At 43.0% G+C, this 24,623-nt stretch overlaps 1 protein-coding gene across 1 annotated transcript in view; it reads left to right on the top strand.

Moving 5' to 3' along the window:
• Positions 1-8,548: 8,548 nt before the first annotated feature.
• Positions 8,549-24,623, top strand: part of ACAA1 (acetyl-CoA acyltransferase 1) — a 193,093-nt gene continuing 177,018 nt past the window's right edge. The window contains exon 1 of the mRNA XM_068123575.2: positions 8,549-8,793. The gene's annotated coding sequence lies outside the window, so the exon portion shown is untranslated. The remainder of the gene's footprint in view (positions 8,794-24,623) is intronic.

Genomic DNA, 24,623 nt, shown 5'->3' with positions numbered 1-24,623 from the left:
CTGAACTGAGCGCTTGCACATACTGACCCGGTACTCGATAGATGGGGACTTGCACTACTGACCTGAGCTGTCTGCTAGTTGTCGTTGATGGGCGATCCTTGGTCAAATTCCCCATTTGCAAATTTGTTGAAAATATCCCCCAGAGTCTGGGTGTACAGATCAGTGTATGGAACACTGTACCATGGATGCAAAAACTTTCTGCCAGCCTTCAGGATGTACAGTGCATTCAGAAAGTATTCAGACCCCTTCGCTTTTTTCACATTTTGTTATGTTGCAGCCTTATGCTGAAATCGTTTAAATTCATTTTTTCCCTCATCAATCTACACTCAATACCCCATAATGACAAAGAGAAAACAGGATTTTAGAAAGTTTTGCAAATTTATTAAAAACAAAAAACTGAAATATCACATTGACATAAGTATTCAGACCCTTTGCCATGACACTTGAAATTTAGCTCAGGTTCCTCCCATTTCTCTTGATCATCTTTGAGATGCTTCTACACCTTGATTGGAGTCCACCTGTGGTAAATTCAATTGATTGAACATGATTTGGAAAGGCACACACCTGTCTATATAAGGTCTCACAGCTGACGATGTATATCAGAGCAAAAAACAAGCCCTGAGGTTGAAGGAACTGCCTGCGGAGCTCAGAGACAGGATTGTGTCGAGGCACAGATCTGAGGAAGCCTACAAAAAAAATTCTGCTGCATTGAAGGTTCCCAAGAGCAAAGTGGCCTCCATAATTCTTATATGGAAGAAGTTTGGAACAACCAGGACTCTTCCTAGAGCTGGCCGCCCGGCCAAACTGAGCAATCAGGGGAGAAGGGCCTTGGTAAGAGAGGTGACCAAGAACCCGATGGTCAATCTGGCTGAGCTCCAGAGATCCTGTGTGGAGCTGGGAGAAACTTCCAGAAGGACAAACATCACTGCAACACTCCACCGATCTGGGCTTTATGGCAGAGTGGTCAGACGGAGGCTTCTCCCCAGTGAAAGACACATGAAAGCCCGCTTGGAGTTGGCAAAAAAGCACCTAAAGGACACTCAGACTGTGAGAAACAAGATTCTGTGGTCTGATGACACCAAGATTGAACTGTTTGGCATAAATTCTAAGCATCATGTCTGGAGGAAACCAGGCATCGCTCATCACCTGCCCAATACCATCCCAACGGTGAAGCATGGTGGTGGCAGCATCATGCTGTGGGGGTGTTTTTCAGCAGCAGGGACTGGGGACTGGTCAGGGTTGAGGGAACAATGAACGGAGCAAAGTGCAGAGATATCCTTAATTAAAACCTGAAACAGAGCGCTCAGGACCTCAGACTGGGCCAAAGGTTCACCTTCCAACAGTAAAATGACCCTAAGTACACAGCCAAGACAACGCAGGAGTGGCTTTGGGACAACTCTGTGAAGGTCCTTGAGTGGCGCAGCCAGAACCCTGACTTGAACCCAATCAAACATCTCTGGAGAGACCTGAAAATGGCTGTCCACCGACGGTCCCCATCCAACCTGACAGAGCTTGAGAGGATCTGCAGAGAAGAATGGCAGAAAATCCCCAAATCCAGGTGTGCAAAGCTTGTCGCGTCATACCCAAGAAGACTCGAGGCTGTAATCGCTGCCAAAGTTGCTTCAACTAAGTACTGAGTTAAGGGTCTGAATACTTATGTCAATGTGATATTTCAGTTTTTTGTTTTTAATAAATTTGCAAAACTTTGTAAAATCCTGTTCTCTCTTTGTCATTACTAGGGCATGCCCGTACTATATCTATATCTAAAATTATATCCCCCCCTCTATTTACATGAAATGGTTTGGTCCAAAGCGAACGGCTTGCGAGTGGTGACAATCCCCCCCCTCTATTTACATGCAATGGTTTGGTCCAAAGCGAACGGCTTCCGGAGTTTGGTAAAGAAATCGCCATCGCGTGCACAAACGCGCAGGAAAGCGAATGAATCGCAAATTCGTTTTTATTAGTTGTAAAACATAGTTTAACGCCAACATAGTTTGCAAACGTGAAATAAATGAATACGCGCTCAAATGTGCCATCCGAGGCAGAGTGTGCCCGCCACGTTCGGCACACGCGATCGTTCGCTGCTCTCTGATTGGTTGAATCGTTTTTTGGACATAGCTCGGTAAGTAATTGTCCGATTAATATGAAACCTTGAAAAGGCACATCCTCGGGTCCCCAGCAATATACCTGGCAAGTTAAAAGTATATCGGACCCGTGGTTGTCGAGAAACAGCGGTCACAGACAAACGTACAGACAGAGATTACTGGAATTATAGATAGATGGGGTATCGAGCGTAGATTGATGAGGGAAAAAATGAATTTAAACGATTTCAGCATAAGACTGCAACATAACAAAATGTGAAAAAAGCGAAGGGGTCTGAATACTTTCTGAAGGCACTGTATATGCTGATCTTTCGGCCATTGGTGTACATGAAATCGTCTCGGTTTGTATTTCTACAACCACCAAGGACGCATCGACCCGGCATATTTGTCGACCCGGCAAGGGGTCTGAATACTTTCTGAATGCACTGTGTGTGTATATATATTTATATAGACAGAAAATAGTAAATATCTAAAATAAAAAAAAGTAGAGGCCGTCGTCAAAAAGGAAATGGGAGGGGACTGGAAACTAATAATTTATTTTTCTTCACCTAATATCTCGATACATGGACTGAAATGGCTTTTCCATTCGACTGACACTTGCACGATCGCATACATACACGAACTTGTGGTCCCAAAAAGAAGAGCAAATCATACAAACGGACCATCTGGCAAGTTCACCGGATTTGAATCCATTGGTCAGGTGTGGTATGCTGGTGAAATAAATAACAGTGACCATTTGTAATTCACTTCCCAACAGCGTTGATTTACGGCAAACAGCAGCGCTATATAGAAGAGTTGATCACATTACTCCAACAGATCATTGATGCGCTTGTTTTCGGAGAGGAAGGCCAATGTGTGTTTCACATTATGATGTCTGAGATGATTGAGACCACGGACCAGGTGCTTTAATAGCAAACGTTTTCTGTCTCTTGTCTCATTATTGTGATGGAGCATTTGTAGAGAGCATGAGAGTGAGAGACAGAGAGGAGGAGAGGGAGAAGGAAAAGGAGAGGGGGGGGGGGGGGGGAGGCATGAGGGAGAAAGAGAAAGAGTGAGAGAGAGTGAGAGTTAGTGCTGCAAAGGAGGCCCCCAAAAATCATGGAGTTCACATTACGGTATTTCAGTTGAGTCTGATGACCTTTAACCAGTCTCTGTCATTGCGCGTTGTGACAAGCAACGGTAAAGCCTGGGACGCACCATCTTACTCAACGGACACATTGGCTGAGCCGATCACAGGCACAATTTCACTGGTACATGTCTTCAGTTTAGTCGACACAGGTGTGATCTCTGGAACCTCATCCTGTAGATACAGAAAGGTGAACATGTCTTCCCACATAATAGATCTCGAAGCACCAGTATCGATTTCCATTTCCACGTAAGAGTGATAGGTCGCCACATTCACAACAAGAACGACACTTGGTAGAGCGCATACATTCTCAGGGCTGAACAGTTTATGTTTTGTATTCCACTGATAGGCCGGCTCTGCATCCGTACCTAAACCAAAATCTAATGGGCTTGTTCTTGTCACCTACCCAACTCATCCGCCAGGTTTCATCCGAATCCGTCCACAACTTTTTGAAATATCATGCTATGTATCGTTTTTAACTTTATCTCTCAATGGTAAAAAATCATCTTACTATAATTCACCAAATGTCCGTCTGTCTGTCTGTCTGTCTGTCTGTCTCCTTCTGTCTGTCCGTTCAAAGGTACCGCAAAAACGGCTGAACCGATTGCAACGATATTTTGGGTGGCTAATCCTGGGATCTCCTGGAGTAAAATAGGGTACATTGTTTTTCCAATTTCATCTTTGGCCTCCATCATTTTCAGGTTTGGACTCCCGCATAACGTTATTTTCCCCGGTGCCACACAAACGGCTGCACCAATCGCTGCACAGCTGCACCGATCGCTGCACAGCTGCACCGATCGGACTCAGCGACCTCGGATAAAGACCTTTTATAAGGACAGTGGTTGAATCCCTGCTTGAGAGAATGCCAACCCCCTCCACGCCATCACGGTCGTCTCTCCAACTCACAATCCCACGAGATATGCAGAAAGAACGACCCAAGACCAATTATGTTCTTTTTGATTCGTGTATGAACATCATTAAAAGTAAATAATGACCTCGGCCAAAGTTCATACGACCTGAGTTCAATCTCTACATGAGAGAATTCCACATAGCTATTTGGGCGGTGTATATGCTAACAGATCGCTGTCTCCATCGATCTCGCCAAGGCCGTAACACCTATCGGCTCAAAATCCTTTTAACTGTTGACTTGGTAGTTTTTACAATGAAGGAAACATTAACAATGTTGTTGAAAGTTTATTTTGTGATTAACTTGTGATTGGAGTTATGTTGTTTGGAATGAAAAAAGAGATATCGAGTTCAAGTAAATGACGACATGCCATGATGGTTTCTACTTTCTAAACGTGAACTTCGCGGATCGCCATATGCAGATTCGCCACGGACCCACGATCGATGTTTCTATACGTGAACGTACCCGTTTGTTTGCGAACGGGTACGTTTTTCATGGAAGTCCTTCACGAACCTGCTGTCCATGTCTGACGTGCGCCTGAGGGTGCTACAGGAATGTGGAATTTATTGGTTTCATGCTTCAGCATTCGCCGTATCTGCATTGCCTGTTTGCTTCTGGCCTCCCACCTGTGCATAGCACGGGTATCTCACTAGTTTAAAAAAAGACTCTGATCCGGTTTCGGATTTGGGATCTTCACTAAAATCTAAACATTTCGTCCTTGTCACATAACCAACCTGTCCACCAAATTTTTGGCTGAATCCATCCATAACTTTTTGAGATATCCTGCTCACGCACAAGCAAACAAGAAAGACTGCAGAGCATGATACTTGTGAAATCCCTAAAAAAATTTGACCTTAAAAATTGGTGGTTGAATTCAGTGACCATATATGCAAATCCTCTTAAAATGTCGTCAATCAGATGAAAATTGAGGATTTTTTTTTTTTTTTGTATACGGAATCGAGGCTTGTGAAAGAGCTAAAATTTATTTCACAAACAAATCAACCAGACAAACAAGATATATAAAAAGAGGGAGCGGAAGACAAGATGGGGAGAGAAGGGGAAGCACACAAACATAACATTTGAGAGCAGGGAGATGTGTGGGAGGGAGAGGGCTTGGGGGGAGGAGGCGTGGGAAGGGGGGGGGGGGGGGTGGGAGAAGTATAAAACACAAGGACACCAAGGACTTCCAGGACAGAAGTTGGTATTTCAAAAAAGTGGATTTGGGGTGAAATTAGCAGGGGTAGAAAAGATCACGGTTTTGGATGGGGAAGACAAGAGATGGTGGTGAACAGCTGTTTTAAATACCTGGAGGGTGGAGTGGGATTGAAGAGAGTGAGGGAGTTTGTTCCAGAGGTGGGAGAAAAGGGGAATGAAGGAGTGAAGGTGAGCAGAGAGTCTTGATTTTCGCAGTTTAACCGTAAGAGGGTTGCAGGCAGATCTTGTGCGACCTGTAGGAATATTTGGGGGACAGAGCCCAGAGAGAGCTGGGGGGGGGGGGCAAGGCCAGAAAGGAGTCGGTAGAAGACGGAAAGACCACCAACCTGCCTGCGGTGAGTGAGTGAAAGGCCCTTGGAGTTAGCTTCATCGTGGGAGAATCCAATGATTCTGAACGCTTTGGTTTCAACAGCGTGAAGACGAGCTAGGTGTGAGGCAGGAGCACCAGCCCAGAGGGGAGAGCAGTATTACATTGAGCTGCGGATGAAAGCCTTGTATGTGTTGAGGAGCTCAGGTGTGCCAAGGAAGGACTTCGCACGACGGAGGATGCCCAGTCGGCGACTGGCTTTGGAGGCCAGATTTGAAATGTGGTTTTCCCAGGAAAGATCATGGCAGATAGTGAGACCCAAAAGCTTGAGTGACAGAACTTCTTGGAGAGGATTATTCAGAAAGTGGATGGGAGGGTTGTCCAGTCAGTCTTTTCGGAGAGACATCGTAAGAGTGTGAGATTTGTCAGGATTGAAAGACATGTTCCACTTGTTTGCCCAGTCTGTGATTTTGTCCAGGTCTGCAGAGAGTGAGGAGGCTGCAGACTGCCGATCTGAGGGATGAAGAATGGAGCGACAGAGAGTAGAGTCATCAGCAAAGAGATAGAGAGGATTTTCAAGGGAGTCAGAGAGATCATTGATGAAGACCAGAAAAAGCACAGGGCCCAGAACACTGCCTTGGGGAACTCCAGCCTGAACAGGAAGAGGAGATGAGAGAAACCCATTCAGGGCCACACGTTGACTATGACTAGAGAGGAAGTCCGCCAGCCATGTGTGGAGATTTCCATGGATACCAAAGGAGGAGAGTTTGGTGAGCAGAGCGGGGTGCCAGACCGTATCGAAGGCACGTGATATGTCAAGGGAGACAGCTCTAATTTCCTGTTTGGCATTGAGGACCTGTATCCATTGTTGAGAAAGCAGAAGCAGCATGTCCAGAGTAGAGTGACCAGGTCTGAAATCAAATTGATGATCAGAGATCAAGCCATTGGAGAAGAGGAAAGATTTCATATCCGAAGCAATGATGGATTCCATGACTTTGCTGATAATTGGGAGAAGGTTGATTGGTCTGTAGTTGCTAGGATCTTTTTTTGTGCAAAGCGGTGATGTTGGCTGATTTCCAAGCAGATGGAAGATGACCTTGAGCAAAAGAGAGGGTGATGATTTTAGAAATTTGGCATATGTTGACCTTTTGGCCTATGTTGACCTAAAAAATAGCTGGTGGTTGAATTCAGTGATCAGATATGCAAATCCTGTTCAAATTTCAAGTTGTTGTTGACCTAATTTGTTGACCTTTGCCTGATGTTGACCTTTGCCCGATGTTGACCTTTGCCCGATGTTGACCTTTTGCCCTCAAAATCAATAGGATTCTTGCTTTTGACAAACTCAACCATTTGTTGAAGTTTCGTGAAGATCAGTTTTAAAATATTACCTGTCGGTGATTGACATGCAGACAGAAGCAGACAGGGACCACATGAGTAAAACAACCTCCGTCCACATTCGGTGTCGGAGGTAAATGTGAAGGACACAAATTAATAAAAATGTTAACTGTTGTTTTCGTCAACTTTAGTTCAGGTACAAAGCGAACGTAGATGGCCCTTGCATTTGGAGATGCTTCCTCGTTGTTTAATCCCGCGCTGCGAAGCGAAAAGTGTGGTTAAGCAATCGGCACGTACGTGTCTGTAAGCGTACATCGAAAACGGCTCAAAGGAAGAAATTGAAACTTTACCACATGTTACATGACTGATACTTTTATAGCGCATATTGAGCGTACAGCAAAAACGGCTCAACGGAGGAAATTGAAACTTTAACACGATACATGACTGATACTTTTATAGCGCATATTGAGCGTACAGCAAAAACGACTCAACGGAGGAAATTGAAACTTTACCACATGTTACATGACCGTTATTTCTATAGCGCATATTGAGCATACATCCTAAACGGCTCAACGGAGGAAAGTGAAACTTTACCACATGTTACATGACCGTTATTTCTATAGCGCATATTGAGCGTACATCCTAAACGGCTCAACGGAGGAAAGTGAAACTTTACCACATGTTACATGACCGTTATTTCTATAGCGCATATTGAGCGTACATCCTAAACGGCTCAACGGAGGAAATTGAAACTTTACCACATGTTACATGACCGTTATTTCTATAGCGCATATTGAGCGTACATCCTAAACAGCTCAACGGAGGAAAGTGAAACTTTACCACATGTTACATGACCGTTATTTCTATAGCGCATATTGAGCGTACATCCTAAACGGCTCAACGGAGGAAAGTGAAACTTTACCACATGTTATATGACCATTTGATATGGCGCATATTGAAATTACAAATTAGAAATCATAAACATTTGAATCATTGTAATCGCTTCAGCCTTTGTCGTGTTAGGCTGGGTGAAAAAAGCGAAGAAGAAGAAATACATGGCGTTTTAACAGTCTCCTGATTAATATTTTAGCGATCAATTCTGGCGTCTCTATCAATATCACTCATATCAGCCTTGGTAGTTATGAAAACACTCGAGAACGAGAATAAAAGCTACTTTGTAAAGCTAAAAGGCTTCTGAATATACTCGTATAGCACACTTTTACAGTTTTCAAAGTATAATTTGTACACATTTACCTCAGAAGTGTAGATATATGCAATTACAAATTTGCCGCTTCAATAAAAAAACACAAGAATTGATTCACATCACTCGAAGTCCTCAAGAATGCGGGGTTAGGTGTTAGGTCTGCGATAAAAAGCATGTAGTTGTTGTTTAATACAGCTCGTGGGTTATTAAATGTTATTAAATCACACGAATACGACACGGTCGAGACGACGAGACAGAAGGAGCAAGGAAAAGTAACAAAATATTCCAAAGTGTTTAATATTAAAAACGCGGGTTAAGTGTTTAAACGTGCCGCTCATGTTACCACTCGACCGCCACAGGTTTCAAGTCACGTGTGTGCAAGGCAAGCGGCTTGCACGAACCCCCCTCGCATCTCCTTCTTCCCCCCATCCCCACACTGCACTGCACCTCTCCCCTCCCTCGTTAATTAGTGATCATTACGGTAATCATATTATTGGAGAGACGGACGCGAACTGGCAGCCTGTTGTGGACGCGTCTGTGAGGCCTCGAAGTGACTGCTTTCCCCGGACAGGCTACGAGTTGCTCGCCCATCGATTTGTACGTAAATGCGCCGGAATAGAACGATCCCATGAATGCATCGACCACCCGAGCTCCGGTCGTCTTCCTATCCGACGTTGGCTCTTACTCTTACTTAGGTCGTGTCCCTCCGGCGGGGAAATTCCACTGACGATTCTGATCCTTGACGAGACTTGGTGTCTATTTTACCCTTTCCTAGAATGGGGGTCATGACCCCTCGAGGAATATAAAACGAAGCAACTTTGAAACGTTAAACAATTTGCTGTAAATCATTACTATAGAGTTTATAGAACACGATACCCCGGAATTGGTACACAAGGAAAGTAGAATGGTATTCGGTAGTGTGTATCCCCAACCTGAACCAAAATCGACTGGTTTTGTCAAAACTCATCTACAACTTTTTAAAATCGTTTTTTTTTTGTTTGTTTTTTTGTATACAGAATCGAGGCTCGTGAAAGAGCTAACATTTATCACACAAACAAATCAAACAGACAGACAAAGTATATAATAAGGGGAGCGCTAGACAATATGGGGAGAGAAGGGGAAGCATACAAACACAACATTTCAGAGCAGGGACATCGGGAGATCTGTGGGAGGGAGAGGGCTTGGGGGGAGGAGGCATGGGAATGGGGATGGGGGGGGGGGGGGAGTATAAAACACATGGACCCTGCAAGGACTTCCAGGAAAGAAGTTGGTATTTCAAAAAAGTGGATCTGGGGTGAAATTAGCGGGGGTAGAAAAGATCAAGGTTTTGGATGGGGGAAGATAAGAGATGGTGGTGGACAGCTGTTTTAAAGACCTTGAGGGAGGAGTGGGATTGAAGAGAGTGAGGGAGTTTGTTCCAGAAGCGGGAGAAAAGAGGAATGAATGAGTGAAGGTGAGCAGAGAGTCTTGATTTTGGCAGTTTAACCATAAGAGCGTTGCTGGCAGATCTTGTGCGACCTGTAGGAATATTTGGGGGACAGACCACAGAGAGAGCTGGGGGAGTAAGGCCAGAGAGGAGTCGGTAGAAGACGGAAAGACCACCAACCTGCCTGCGGTGAGAAAGTGAAAGGCCCTTGGAGTTAGCTTCATCGCGGGAGATTCCAATGATTCTGAACGCTTTGGTTTGAACAGCGTGAAGACGAGATAGGTGTGAGGCAGGAGCATCAGCCCAGAGGGGAGAACAGTATTCCATTGAGCTGTGGATGAAAGCCTTGTATGTGGTGAGGAGCTCAGGTGTGCCAAGGAAGGACTTTGCACGACGGAGGATGCCCAGTCGGTGACTGGATTTGGAGGCCAGATTTGAAATGTGGTTTTCCCAGGAAAGATCATGGCAGATAGTGAGACCCAAAAGCTTGAGTGACAGAACTTCTTGGAGAGGATTATTCAAAAAGTGGATGGGAGGGTTGTCAAGTCGGTCTTTTCGAAGAGACATCGTAAGAGTGTGAGATTTGTCAGGATTGAAAGACATGTTCCACTTGTTTGACCAGTCTGTGATTTTGTCCAGGTCTGCAGAGAGTGAGGAGGCTGCAGACTACCGATCTGAGGGATGAGGAATGGAGCGGCAGAGAGTGGAGTCATCAGCAAAGAGATAAAGAGGATTTTCAAGAGAGTTAGAGAGATCATTGATGAAGACCAGAAAAAGCACAGGGCCCAGAACACTGCCTTGGGGGAACTCCAGCCTGAACAGGAAGGGGACATGAGAGATACCCATTCAGGGCCACACGTTGACTACGACTAGAGAGGAAGTCCGCCAGCCATGCGTGGAGATTTCCATGGATACCATAGGAGGAGAGTTTGGTGAGAAGAGCGGGGTGCCAGACCGTATCGAAGGCACGTGATATGTCAAGGGAGACAGCTCTAATTTCCTGTTTGGCATTGAGGACCTCCATCCATTGTTGAGACAGCAGAAGCAGCATGTCCAGAGTAGAGCGACCTGGTCTGAATCCAAATTGATGATCAGAGATCAAGCCATTGGAGAAGAGGAAAGATTTCATATCCGAAGCAATGATGAATTCCATGACATTGCTGATAATTGGGAGAAGGCTGATTGGTCTGTCGTTGCTAGGTGATGTTGGCTGATTTCCAAGCAGAGATTTTCTCAGAGAGCCTCCTCAGCGTTGACGAGTCTGGCATTTCACTCAGGCCAACTGGCACGGTCTTCAAGCAGCCATCAATCATCTGGACTGGTCTCCCATCTCTACCGCCTCTGACTTCAACTCATCCTGGGAATTCTTCCAAAGTAAATTGCTCTCTCTCATGCACAGATTTATCCCATCTCGTCTTCACTTGTCATACCCTTCCTCCCGTCCATGGTACACGGAATCTTGTGGTGAGGCTGTTGCCCAGAAACAACTTGCTTTCGTCTCCTGGAAAGCAAATCCAACGGAAGGAAATCTCATTTCCTTTCACAAAGCCCGAAACAAGTGTGTGTCCACCCTCAGGAGAGCCAGGAAACAATATCTCTCCGTTCTCAAGACCAAACTCTCTCATCTGCCTCCCTCTTCCAAATTCTGGTGGCGTCTGGTCAAATCTGTTTCTGGTGTTTGTTCCCCCTCCATCCCCTCCCTCACCTCAAACGGCTACACGGCTGACTCCGCTCGTGAAAAAGCTGAATGCCTCAACCCTGTGTTTGCCTCCAAATCTTGTGTCCCAAACACGTCTCTCTCTGTACCCACCTTTCCCAGTGGAACCCAGCTGCTCCTGGACTGTGTTCTTTCCTCCTGACAAGGTGGAAAAGTTTCTGCAACTGGACCTGACGGCATCAGCCCCCGGGTCCTAAAATACTGTTCTTCCGCTCTTTCACTCCCTCTCTCTGTTCTCTTCACCCTCTCTTTTGCTCAAGGTCATCTGCCATCTGCTTGGAAATCAGCCAACATCACCGCTTTGCACAAAAAGGTGCAAAAACAGATCCTAGCAACTACAGACCAATCAGCCTTCTCCCAATTATCAGCAAAGTCATGGAATCCATCATTGCTTCAGATATGAAATCTTTCCTCTTCTCCAATGGCTTGATCTCTGATCATCAATTTGGTTTCAGACCTGGTCACTCCACTCTGGACATGCTGCTTCTGCTTTCTCAACAATGGATGGAGGTCCTCAATGCCAAACAGGAAATTAGAGCTGTCTCCCTTGACATATCACGTGCCTTCCATGCGGTCTGGCACCCCGCTCTGCTCACCAAATTCTCCTACTTTGGTATCCATGGAAATCTCCACGCATGGCTGGCGGACTTCCTCTCTAGTCGTAGTCAAAGTGTGGCCCTGAATGGGTTTCTCTCATCTCCTCTTCCTGTTCAGGCTGGAGTTCCCCAAGGCAGTGTTCTGGGCCATGTGCTTTTTCTGGTCGTCATCAATGATCTCTCTGACTCTCTTGAAAATCCTCTCTATCTCTTTGCTGATGACTCTACTCTCTGTCGCTCCATTCCTCATCCCTCAGATCGGCAGTCTGCAGCCTCCTCACTCTCTGCAGACCTGGACAAAATCACAGACGGGGCAAACAAGTGGAACATGTCTTTCAATCCTGACAAATCTCACACTCTTACGATGTCTCTCCGAAAAGACCGACTGGACAACCCTCCCATCCACTTTCTGAATAATCCTCTCCAAGAAGTTCTGTCACTCAAGCTTTTGGGTCTCACTATCTGCAATGATCTTTCCTGGGAAAACCACATTTCAAATCTGGCCTCCAAAGCCAGTCGCCGACTGGGCATCCTCCGTCGTGCGAAGTCCTTCCTTGGCACACCTGAGCTCCTCACCACATACAACGCTTTCATCCGCAGCTCAATGGAATACTGCTCTCCCCTCTGGGCTGGTGCTCCTGCCTCACACCTAGCTCGTCTTCACGCTGTTGAAACCAAAGCGTTCAGAATCATTGGAATCTCCCGCGATGAAGCTAACTCCAAGGGCCTTTCACTCACCGCAGGCAAGTTGGTGGTCTTTCCGTCTTCTACCGACTCCTCTCTGGCCTTGCCCCCCCAGCTCTCTCTGGGCTCTGTCCCCCAAATATGCCTACAGGTCGCACAAGATCTGCCTGCAACCCTCTTATGGTTAAACTGCCAAAATCAAGACTCTCTGCTCACCTTCACTCCTTCATTCCTCATTTCTCCCGCCTCTGGAACAAACTCCCTCACTCTCTTCAATCCCACTCCACCCTCCAGGTCTTTAAAACAGCTGTTCACCACCATCTCTTATCCTCCCCCATCCAAAACCTTGATCTTTTCTACCCCCGCTAATTTCACCCCAATTCCACTTTTTTGAAATCCCAACTTCTGTCCTGGAAGTCCTTGGTGTCCTTGTGTTTTCTACTTCTCCCACCCCCCCCCCCCCCCCTTCCCATGCCTCCTCCCCCCAAGCCCTCTCCCTCCCACACATCTCCCTGCTCTCAAATGTTGTGTTTGTGTGCTTCCCCTTCTCTCCCCATCTTGTCTTCCACTCCCTCTTTTTATATATTTTGTTTGGCTGTTTGATTTGTTATTGAAATAAATGTTAGCTCTTTCATGAGCCTCGATTCAGTATACAAAATAAAAAAAGATGGCAGATGACCTTGAGCAAAAGAGAGGGTGAAGAGATCAGAGAGAGCGTGAGATAGAGAGGCAGAGCAGGATTTTAGGACCCGTGGGCTGATGCCGTCAGGTCCAGTTGCAGAATCAGAGTCGAGGGTTGACAGAAACTTTTCCACCTTGTCAGGAGGAAAGGACACAGAGTCCAGGAGCAGCTGGGTACGACTGGGTGCGGTGGGTACAGAGAGGGATGGGTTTGGGACACAAGATTTGGAGGCAAACACAGAGTTGAGACATTCAGCTTTTTCACGTGCGGAGTCAGCTGTGTAGCCGTTTGAGGCAAGGGAGGGGATGGAGGGGGAACAAACACCAGAAACAGATTTGACCAGACGCCACCAGGATTTGGAAAAGGGAGACAGATTTGAGAGTTCGGTCTTGAGAATGGAGAGATGTTGTTTCCTGGTTCTCCTGAGGGTGGACCCACACTTGCTTTGTGGAAGGAAATGAGATTTCCTTCCGTTGGATTTGCTTTCCAGGAGGTGAAGGCAAGTTGTTTCTGGGCAACTGCCTCACCACAAGATTCCATGTACAATGGACGGGAGGAAGGGTATGACAACTGAAGACGAGATGGGATAAATCTGTGCATGAGGGAGAGCAATAATTTACTTTGGAAGAATTCCCAGGATGAGTTGATGTCAGAGGCGGTAGAGATTTTGCGTCCAATCTCTCAGTTGTTTTTGTCCCCATCTCTCAATGGTGAAGAATGACTTGAATTTTTTTTTTCTAGTACCCGGATCTTCACCAAAATCGAATCATTTCGTCCTTGTTAGACACGAAACCTGTCAACCAAATTTCCTCCAAATCCGTCCACAACTTTTTGAGATATCCTGTTCACAGACAAAAAAACAGACAGGGATGAAAACATAACTTGTAACAATAGATGGTATTCATAGAATACTTACCCTGCGCAGTCAACTTGGTACAAGCTAACTCTTCTGTTTTTGAAGGGTTTTTTTCTTTGATCCAATATGGCTGCCACACCACGTGAGCGATTACACCATAAATTTATATTCTCTAATGTAATTGTTGCGTAGATCACGCTTAATAAATTTCAATCTTATCAGACTAAGCGTTGCCCTGGTGAATTATGACGTCATAATTAAGGCACCAATGACGTCATTAACAACACCTATTCACGGTGTTGACCTATTACAATGACCCACGTTTGAATTTTTTTCCATGGAGCGGTTTTGGAGATATAGAGGTGCAACCTTTTTCGTTTTTTCCAAGATGGCGTCTGTACCGCGTGACCTATGACGTCATAATTATCAGTAAAATATTCTGCAGGAGGAGGCACCCCTATGGTGAAAATTTTGTGTCCACACCAACAGTGGTAGAGAAAAAAGAATCGTACTAATCGGATGAAGCGTTATACTTGTCGAATTATGACGTCATAACAAAGGCACCAATGACATCAACATGAACGTATCTTTTTCCCCATTGGGAGTACTTGACAACACGACAGGATTCAATTTTATCCATGAAGCGGTTTCAGAGATATAGGGCTGCAAAGTTTTTCCAGGATGGTGCCCGTACCCCGTGACATATGACGTCATAATTGTGAATAAAAAGAATTATACTGGCAGAGGAGCTCCTATGGTAAAATCTCATGTCAATCAGACCACCTGTTGCCGAGAAAATGATTTTTTTATATGCAACATACACTACCCATTGCCGAACTCAGCTTTTTGCTTCGCGAGCACAGGGTAACTAGAACGCCACTCGGTAGATAGGTAGAGAGCATACCTTCGCCAGGCTGAACACTGACGTTTAGTATCCCAATAACAGGTTGGTTCTAGATTCGGATCTGAATCAAAATCTAATTGGCTTGTTCTTGTCACATACCCAACTCATCCACCAAGTTTTGTAATAAGTCATCCACAACTTTTTGAAATATCATGTTATATAACATTACTAGCAGAAGTACCCCGCATTGCCGGGCGGGGGAGTGGAGGGGGAAGGGGAGGGGTGGGGAACGGGGGGGAGGGGAGGGGAACGTGGGGGAGGTGAGGGGAGGGGAACGGGGGGGAGGGGAGGAGAGGGGGGGTGGGGGAGGGGGAAGGGGAGGGGGGAAGGGGAAGGGGTAGGGGGGAAAGGGAAAGGGAGGGGGTAGGGTGGAGGGGGAAGGGTAGGGGCGAGGGGAATGGGGATGGGGGAAAGGGAGGGGGAGGGGGAGGGGAAGGGAGAGGGGGAAGGGGAGGGGAGGAAGGGGAGGGCCAGTCAACAATGACGTTGCAGTTCTCATGGGAGGAGAGCAGCACAACAATCGCGACATCGTCCTGCATCTTCACAACAACAGCATGAAGCGGATTTTGGAGACTCACCGATCCTGTGACACCCTCCAGTACCGACGTTGCCGGGCGGGGGAAGGGAGACCCGTACATTCCCAACCCGTACATTCGCCCTCTCGACTCAAGCTCACTCGGACAAATGCCTCGCACAAATTACACCATGAAGGCCCAATGGCCATGTCTATGCCGCAAATCAAGTACGTGAGCGAGTCTGGCGCACTGAATTGAAAATATATAGAACGCTCATACTCCGTGAAAAGTGTAGCCGCCGTGTCGCCATCTTGGTTAACACGACTCGACCAACTCGCTTCGCGGATCCCGTTTGTTTTGAACGTGTCCCAGATTTTAAAAGCGAGACAACTGTTAAAATGCCATTTTGTGCGGCAATAAACGGCTCCAATCGGTTAAGGAAGGGTTGTGGAAAGACGTTTCACAGCTGATGCAAAGACGTTTAATTCATATTGCACAAAATCGACACAAAACACAATCGCACAAAAGGTGAAAAAACGCAATCGCTTTTCGCTCTGAATTACGTGCAAACGCGTGATGGAAATCACCATCGCCCAGCATCGAGTGCCAAACAAGATGGCGCCCGGTAGCTGCATCTCCACCTATGTGGTGTGAATGGCAATGGTCATTCTATATATTTTCCGTTCAGTGGTCTGGCAGCGAGGATGGAACATCACGTGATCGCTCTGAGCGAATCAGCGAGCTGCTCTGGCACCGGCTGAGATTCCGTGTATAATGTTCCTCGCTGAAATGCACTGAGGTAAATATGAATAAAAAATATGGATCTCCTCAAATATTTTTAGGAAGGCCATGTCCTTCCCATTCATTAGTGAAGAATCACTTTTAAAAAATATTAAATTATCGTATTCGGATTCAGATCTTCACCAAAATTGAAATAATTCTTCCTTGTCACACACAACCTGTTCATCAAGATTTGTCTGAATCCATCCACAACTTTTTGAGATATCCTGTTCACAGACAAACAAACAGAAAGGGGTAAAACCATAACGTTTATCCACCTTCGGTGGCAGAGCTAATAAGACGTATTAACACGACGACTTTGAGTTACAGTTTAGAAGATGGAGGTTTTATGGATCACCACCGAACACAGCATCAATCAGAATCTTCCTCACCACAACCCTCTCACATGCCACACCCACTCATGCTATATATCGATATATAGCATGGTTTTGGAAGTATTATTGTACACCGCTCCTTTCCTATGCCATCTACAGGTGCTGCATAACGTCATTGCTGGGCACCAAAGGGGGCTCGGCAATGACGCACACTGAAAGAGAGTACTCAGTTTTCACTCTGGTTGTTTTCTTGTTTTCTTGTTTGTTTGTTTGTTTGTTTGTTTGGCCGGGCGATATCTCGGCCATCATTTGAGCTAGGAAGCTGAAATTTCGGCACAATAGTGAGCAAGTACTTTGTCAAAAACGGAATTTTTTTGTTTTTTGATTAATCAATTAATTGATGAGTTATTTAATTATTAGCGATTAATTAAGTACTTATACATTTCGTTTCTCTTCTGGGCAATATCTCAGGCACCTTTTGAGCTAGCAAGCTGATATTTGGACATGACAATGACCAAGTGATTTGTCTGTCAAGGCTATTTTAGAGTTATTTATTAATCAATTAATCGATTAATTATTTCATTATTCGATTAATGACTAAAAACATTTATTTTTAAAGTTACAGATTTGGATGAAATGGTGGTGGTTCATGTGTTCTATTAGGCAATTGATTTATTATTTTATTTTTTTACGATTATTATTTATTTATTTTCATTATTAATCATTGATTTATTTTCTTTCTCATCTGGACAATATCTCAGGCACCTTTTGAGCTAGGAAGCTGATATTTGGACATGAGAATGACCAAGTGATTTGTCTGTAAAGGGTATTTTTGATTTATTGATTAATCAATTAATCGATTAATTATTTATTGATTAATAAATTTTTTATTTATTTTTTTCTTAATGACATATTTAATTAAATTCCTAAAAGTTTATATCTTCGGATGAAGCACTAGTGGTTTAGTTATGCTATTAGCCAATTGATTAAGAAAATATTTTATGACAATGTTTTATTGATTTTAATTATGCAATTCATCAATCAAATATTGTGCACCTCTCCCTCCAATAAAATACAGTCTCTATGAGCTGCATGGCGGTATTGCCGCGCTGGATGATATTTCATTATTTGGCATGGACGTGGTGTACTTTGAATCTATCTGTACTTGTTATTATTATTATTATTGGTATTAGTATTCTACAGTGTTCAAGTATGTAATTCAACTTAAACAAGAAAGAGCAATGAAAGACGGCAGACTCTCGCCAGGACGTGTTTTCAGTGTTTTTTTAAAGACCTTTGTGTTAAAACAAATATGGCGGCCAAACCACGTGACCGATAACGTCATCGTTCTTTTTTTTCTCCACCAATTTATCCCTAGATGATGCTCAAGAAATTTCATCTTCATCAGATGAAGTTTTGTACTTGTCGAATTATGACGTCATAATGGAGGCACCTGTGATATCATCATTAGCATATGTTATTTCACATGGAAAGTTCTTTACAATGACCCATATCTCAATTTTTTCTTTGCAGCGCTTTCGGAGATATAGAGGTGCAAATACTTTCGGTTTTTCCAAGATGGCGGCCGAACCACGTGACCGATGTCGTCATATTAATTTTTTTGTTCACGAATTTATCCCTAGATGACGCTCAATAAATTTCATCTTGATCAGATGAAGTTTTGTACTTGGCGAATTATGACATCATAATGGAGGCACCTATGACATCATCATTAGCATATTTTATTCCCCATGGAGAGTTCTTTATAATGAGCCATGTCTCAATTTTTTCTATGCAGCGCTTTCGGAGATAGAGGTGCAAATTTTTTCGATTTTTCCAAGATGGTGGCCGAACCATGTGACCGTTGATGTCATAATTATCATTAAAAATTTCTACAGGTGGACATTTCACCACCTATGGTGAAAATTTCCTGAAAATCGGACCAACGGTTGCAGAGAAAATCATATTTAATCTGTGCGGAAAAACAGACACACAAACAGACAGACACAAACAGACAGACAGACAGGCTGACAAATGAACAAACATACATACAGACAAACAAACACACAAACACACAAACACACAGACAGACAGACAGACAAACAAACAAAAATGCAATACCCTCTCCTCTGGCGAGGGTAATAAAGGTTTAAAGAGGTTTAAAGGCATATAAATAAATTTATTCCTTGTTTTACCGCCATTTCCCCAGTGACTATTACATCACACTGTTTAACACATTCCATTAGTGCTTCATGCTTGTTGTTACCTCTGCCACCAAAGGTGGATGGAGGTTATGTTTTCACCCCTGTTTGTTACTTGGCAAAAAAAAAAAAAAAAAATTTGCAAGTCTGTTGCTCACTCCGGTTTGTGTGCGTGTGTTTGTTTGTGTGTGTGTTTGTTTGTCTGTCCGCTCACTTATACTTGCCTACAGGACACAATTTTAAACCGATCTTCACGAAACTTTACCAAATGGTAGAGTTCGTGGTCCGACAAAATCCTATATAGTTTTGGGATCAAAAGGTCAAAAGGTCAACATAGGCCAAAGGTGAACCACTTTTTTCGAATTTCTAAAATCCTCAATTTTCATCCGATTGACTTGAAATTTGAATAGGATATACATATCTGCAAACTGAATTCAACCACCAACTATGTTTGAGATCAGCATAGGTCAAAAGGTCAAAATAGGCCAAAGGTCAACAACCATTTCAAATTTCTAAAATTCTCAATTTTCATCCAATTGACTTGAAATTTGAATAGGATTTACATATCGGCGAACTGAATTCAACCACCAACTATTTTTGAGATCAACATAGGCCAAAAGGTCAACATTGGCCAAAGGTCAACAACTTTTTTTCAAATTACTAAAATTTTCAATTTTCATCCGATTGACGTGAAATTTGAAGAGGATATACACGTCGGCGAATTGAATTCAACCACCAACTATTTTTGAGATCAGCATCGGCCAAAAGGTCAACTTAGGCCAAAGGTCAACAACCATTTCAAATTTCTAAAATCCTCAATTTTCATCCGATTGACTTGAAATTTGAATAGGATTTACATATCGGTTTACTGATGCAATGGTGACCACCAACTATTTTTGAGATCAGCATAGGCCAAAAGGTCAACATAGGCCCAAGGTCAACCGCTTTTTTTCAAATTTATAAAAGCCTCAATTTTCATCTGATTGACTTGAAATTTGAATTGGATTTTCATATCAGCCAACTGAATTCAACCACCAACTATTTTTGAGGTTAAAAGGATGCTCTACTGAGTGCCATTCCACTTTGTTCTGTTTTGCCAAGTGTCGCTCTATGAGTGATTTTTCATTTGTCTGTTTGTCTGTCTGTCTGTGAACAAGATATCTGAAAACGTTGTGGACGGATTTGGACAAAATTTGGCAGAGATGTAGCGTATGTGACATGGACGAAATTATTAGATTTTGGTGAAGATCCGGATTCGGATCCGGGTACTATAATTTTTTAAGTAATTCTTCACTTTTGGGAGATCTGGCCAAAAAACGATCCATAGCAGGATATCTTAAAAAGTTGTGGACCGATTCGGACAAAACTTGGTGGATAGATTCGGCGTGTGACAAGAACGAATGGATTTGATTTTGGTGAAGATCCGGATCCAGCTAGTATAATTTTTCAGTGATTTTTCACTATTGAGTGATAGGGCTAAATCCGATACATAGCACAATATCTCAAAAAGCATGTTTTGTTTTGTGGGACATCATATGCTGTGTATTGTATGCACACAGATTATTTTTATGCATTATTATATCCATATATGCATATTGTGCACATGTTGTATTGTTGCACATTGTATTGTTGTATTGTATTGTATTGTATTGTATTGTATTGTTGTATTGCACATTATTGCATTGCATTGTATTGCATTGCATTGTATTGTATTGCATTGTATTGTATTGTATTGTTGTACATGCACATGTTATAAGTGACATGTTGTACAGTGGTATATTGTGCACAAGCGTCTTGTGCATGACATATTGCACATATTTTGTGCACGCATATGCACACACGCACAAACACACACAAACACACACACACACACACACACACACACACACACACACACACACATTAGTGCCAAGTAATGTACACAATGGCAGCAAAATTTTCAGTCTCTACAGTTCATTCACATAATCGAGATTACATCCACATCAATCTTCTCTCAAATTCTTCACTCACACAATCACAGCAGGCTTGTCTCTCTTCAGTGTTACATTTACACAATACCTTATGGACATCACACAGATACTGACAACATTTTCAGAGTACATAGACCATCACCTATCTTCTTTATAGGGTGATACTGTAGGGTGGGCCCAAAGTTGTGCTTGGGTACAGCAATGTCTAAGATTCTGTAGAATGGGCCCATTGTGATATTTCAATATGCAAATAGTCGTCTTTCTGTTTATATTATATTCTGTAAAAGTTGGCGTTGTGTCAAAATCTCGTTTTTATTTCGTTTTTGGCAGCCTTTTTTTTTTGTCCTCTTTAAATTCAAAATGTATCTTGGTAACATCGATTTGTGGATTGAGCGACCCTTATTTACGTTAAATAGGCATGTTACCAACTTCTACTCAAAATGCCTATTGTCTTCTTCAAATTAAGTCTTTTCTGAAATTAGATCTCGTCTATATGCCTTGTTGTGAATGAAGAGCAGGGCGGGATCATCCAATTCAGCATCACTTCCTATAGAAGAACTTTCTGCAAAACAGACAAGATGACAGCAATTCATGTCCACTGCGAATTCTGCGACACAGGCAACCAGCAATGTATGCTCGTGTGTTCTGCTGAGGAGTGCCGAGTTGAACATTTGGAATTGCAACATTTATTCTATCTGTGCTGAACAGTTGTGACAAACTGCACTGATCGACTCGTTCTTTTCTTGTTGGTGAGACTCTGCAGCGTCAGAATGAATTTGTCCATGTCTGGTGAGCAGTCCGCTCCAGCAGCCGGTTTGATTAATTCAGCGACCATCACCATCCTCAATGCACATCTGAATTCCTTCGCAGATGGATTGGCTCTGCATCCACCTTTCCTCCTTATGGTTAAGAACATGTTCTCTATGATGTCCTGCATGCCTGCTGACAAACAAGGGAATAAATATTTAATGTCAAAATCTGACTGAAGCTGCTCCCACAACTGTGTTACGCAAGATAAGGCGTTTTTTGTTGTTGTTGTTTTTTTTGGATGGCATGGCTATGGAGATTGGGATTCTAACTTACATTGTAGGCATGGTCGTCCACAAGATCAATTTCAGAGGGGGGCAAAAAGGGGGACAAAAATTGGGACTTGTCGTGTTGAAGCTCCCAGAGACTAATTTCACAAAAAACGGATAATTAACCACAACTAGACGAGACATTCACAGCTCTTTTATGGGTGCACAATCAATGCAACAAGAAACACTTGTCGGTCAGTTGTTCCAATACTTATGCTTATGTAAAATGGGCGGACTGAACATAAAAAAGTGCTATTGTTCTACATTGATAAAACATACAAACATAAAAATACCAGGAAATAAAAACTCACCTTCTGTACTCTTACCTCGTATTCATCTGTTGATCTCAAATCCAAATTTCTTGAGTATATAGCAATCATACTAAAATACGCCATTGATGTCGTATTAAAAGCAAATCAAATATATAGCAAAATTAATCAAATCAAATGTATAATCAAATATATATGTAAAGTATATAGCAAATCGTACTGAAATACCAATTTTTGATGCCTATACATTCCGTCATTACTTATCCAATCTCAACCAAACTTGACAGGATGACGAAGGGTTACACAATGAAGGTTGTAGCACATTGATTTGCCCCCACACCCCAAAGGGTGTTTTCTCCCCAACCCCCGAGCGAATTTGTCCGCCATTGCCGTCAATGGGGTTGCACGTTGAGGTGTATATAAATGTTAAATTAGCTTTATCGTGGCGTATTTCCAAAGAAGATTTATCATGGCGTTTTTCCAAAGACGCTTTAATAACAAAATTAATGATAATTGCATATTTTTGATGTTATTACAAAGCAATATTAATACTAATAATGTCCCATTTCCCCCAAGGCGTTTTTCCTGCAGTGATAACGTATATAAATAGCTTATAGTTATAATGGCGTTTCCGTAGGAGCAACGGCTTCTACAGGAAGTAAAAATATTATAAACCACAAACACGTATGCTTAGCTTTTTAAACAGTCGCTAATTCTCTTTATAACACTAAATGAAGAAATTTGGAGGAATCCCGACATCCGTGAAGTAAGTTTTTACTTACAGAACTGAGCGAAGATCTACTGTACTCTATATAACCCACAAATGTTGGGTTAATAACATGGCCCTTTCTGCCACTACCATGGCATTTTTCATCGCGAAGTTTTGAAACTCGCTCCTGCTGTTTATTAAGAAACTGAAAGGGAGAAGCTCGGGTTGTGCTCCTTTTCCAAGCAGCTAGCTAGCGCTTGCCAAGCCAGCTATTGCTTAATTGTTTTGAATCGGAGTGCTTGCTCGAATGCTTAAACCACTTGGCGATCTCTTCACAAGAAACTTGGTAAATGAACACACACCCAATGTTCTTGAGACCTGCCCATAGATCGACTGTAATCTATATACCCCAAAGAGGAATGACCCTTCCTGCCCCTTCCGGCATCTGCGGGTGTACTAGTAATAACAAATTTGATTTCACTGTTCCGATACTTATGGAGGGCACTGTATATACTGTACTGTTTTATATACATAGCACACAAAATTATCCTTTGCATATAAGACATCTTCTCTCCCAACTTTCACTCCCATCTGCAAGAATGTTTTCTGCTGGTTCCTCAATTCACAGTCACCAACATAGCTTTCCTCTCTTATTGCCTTTAGTTCTTCAAGGCATCAGTTTTCTGCCTTTGAATGTTGACCTCCATACTGAGTGCACCCACCTGTAGAATTATTTATTTGTTTTACGATTGCTTAATTTCCACATCGAGCATATGTCTTTAACCTTGTTTTTGTCTTCCCATTGTTCTGTCACTTGGCCCGTCTCTGCCACTTTGTTGTGTTGATGTAAACTTTGCATCTTCTTGCAGTTAGATCTCTCAAGTACCTCTGTGTATGAACATTTTTATGGTCACCTCATTCTGTATAATGAAAGCATGGTGTTGGCTTCATGGTTTTAGGTCTTGAGGGTCTTGAGTTTGAGCCCCCTTAAATAACAACAGTAGTGGGGCGGCTTAGCCCAAATATTCAAAAGAATTGTGCATTTTGTGATACAAGCACCAAATTTGGCACAAATGTACATTAATATGTTGCGAACATTTTCAGATATTGGGCCACTTGAAATTCTCTCTTTATGTCCGCCATATTGGATTTCAAAATGGCCGCCACTTGAAATCTACATTTGCTATTATCTCTGGACGTAATGCAGCTATTGACTTGATTCTGGTATCTAAATGTATGTTTTTGGGGGCAAGGAATCCAATGGTACCAATTTCAACTTAATATTATCTATCACAGTCTGTTATATAATTTTATTTGGAAATTATCTAGGCAAATATTGGATTCAACACAATACTTTGAAAAGAATGTCTTAGTTCTGTAAATATAAATAAATAAAAAACTATACTAAATCACTAGTAACAACTCAGACAAGCTCATATATACTGGCAGTCTAAAATATAAATTCATATCCCATTAGGAAACAAAGTGACCCATTCATTTGTGTTTTTCATATGCATATTTTATGTAACATTACATTCATATTGTCAATAAATACCAAACATGCATAATCCCCTTTTCCTAGACCCTTTAAGCCATCTTTTGTGTTTCTAGAGTACAGAAATTTCTTGTATAGGCTTCCATCTGTCTTGTTTCCTTAACAATGCACTGTAGCATGTCTTTAACAATGTTTACAAACATGACTCCACT

The sequence above is a fragment of the Myxine glutinosa genome, chromosome 7 (genome assembly GCF_964187855.1).
Source record: "Myxine glutinosa chromosome 7, kmMyxGlut1.1, whole genome shotgun sequence".
NCBI classification, from domain to species: domain Eukaryota; kingdom Metazoa; phylum Chordata; class Myxini; order Myxiniformes; family Myxinidae; genus Myxine; species Myxine glutinosa.
Note: the sequence above shows the minus strand (reverse complement) of the source record. Positions and strands in the feature narration are given on the sequence as shown.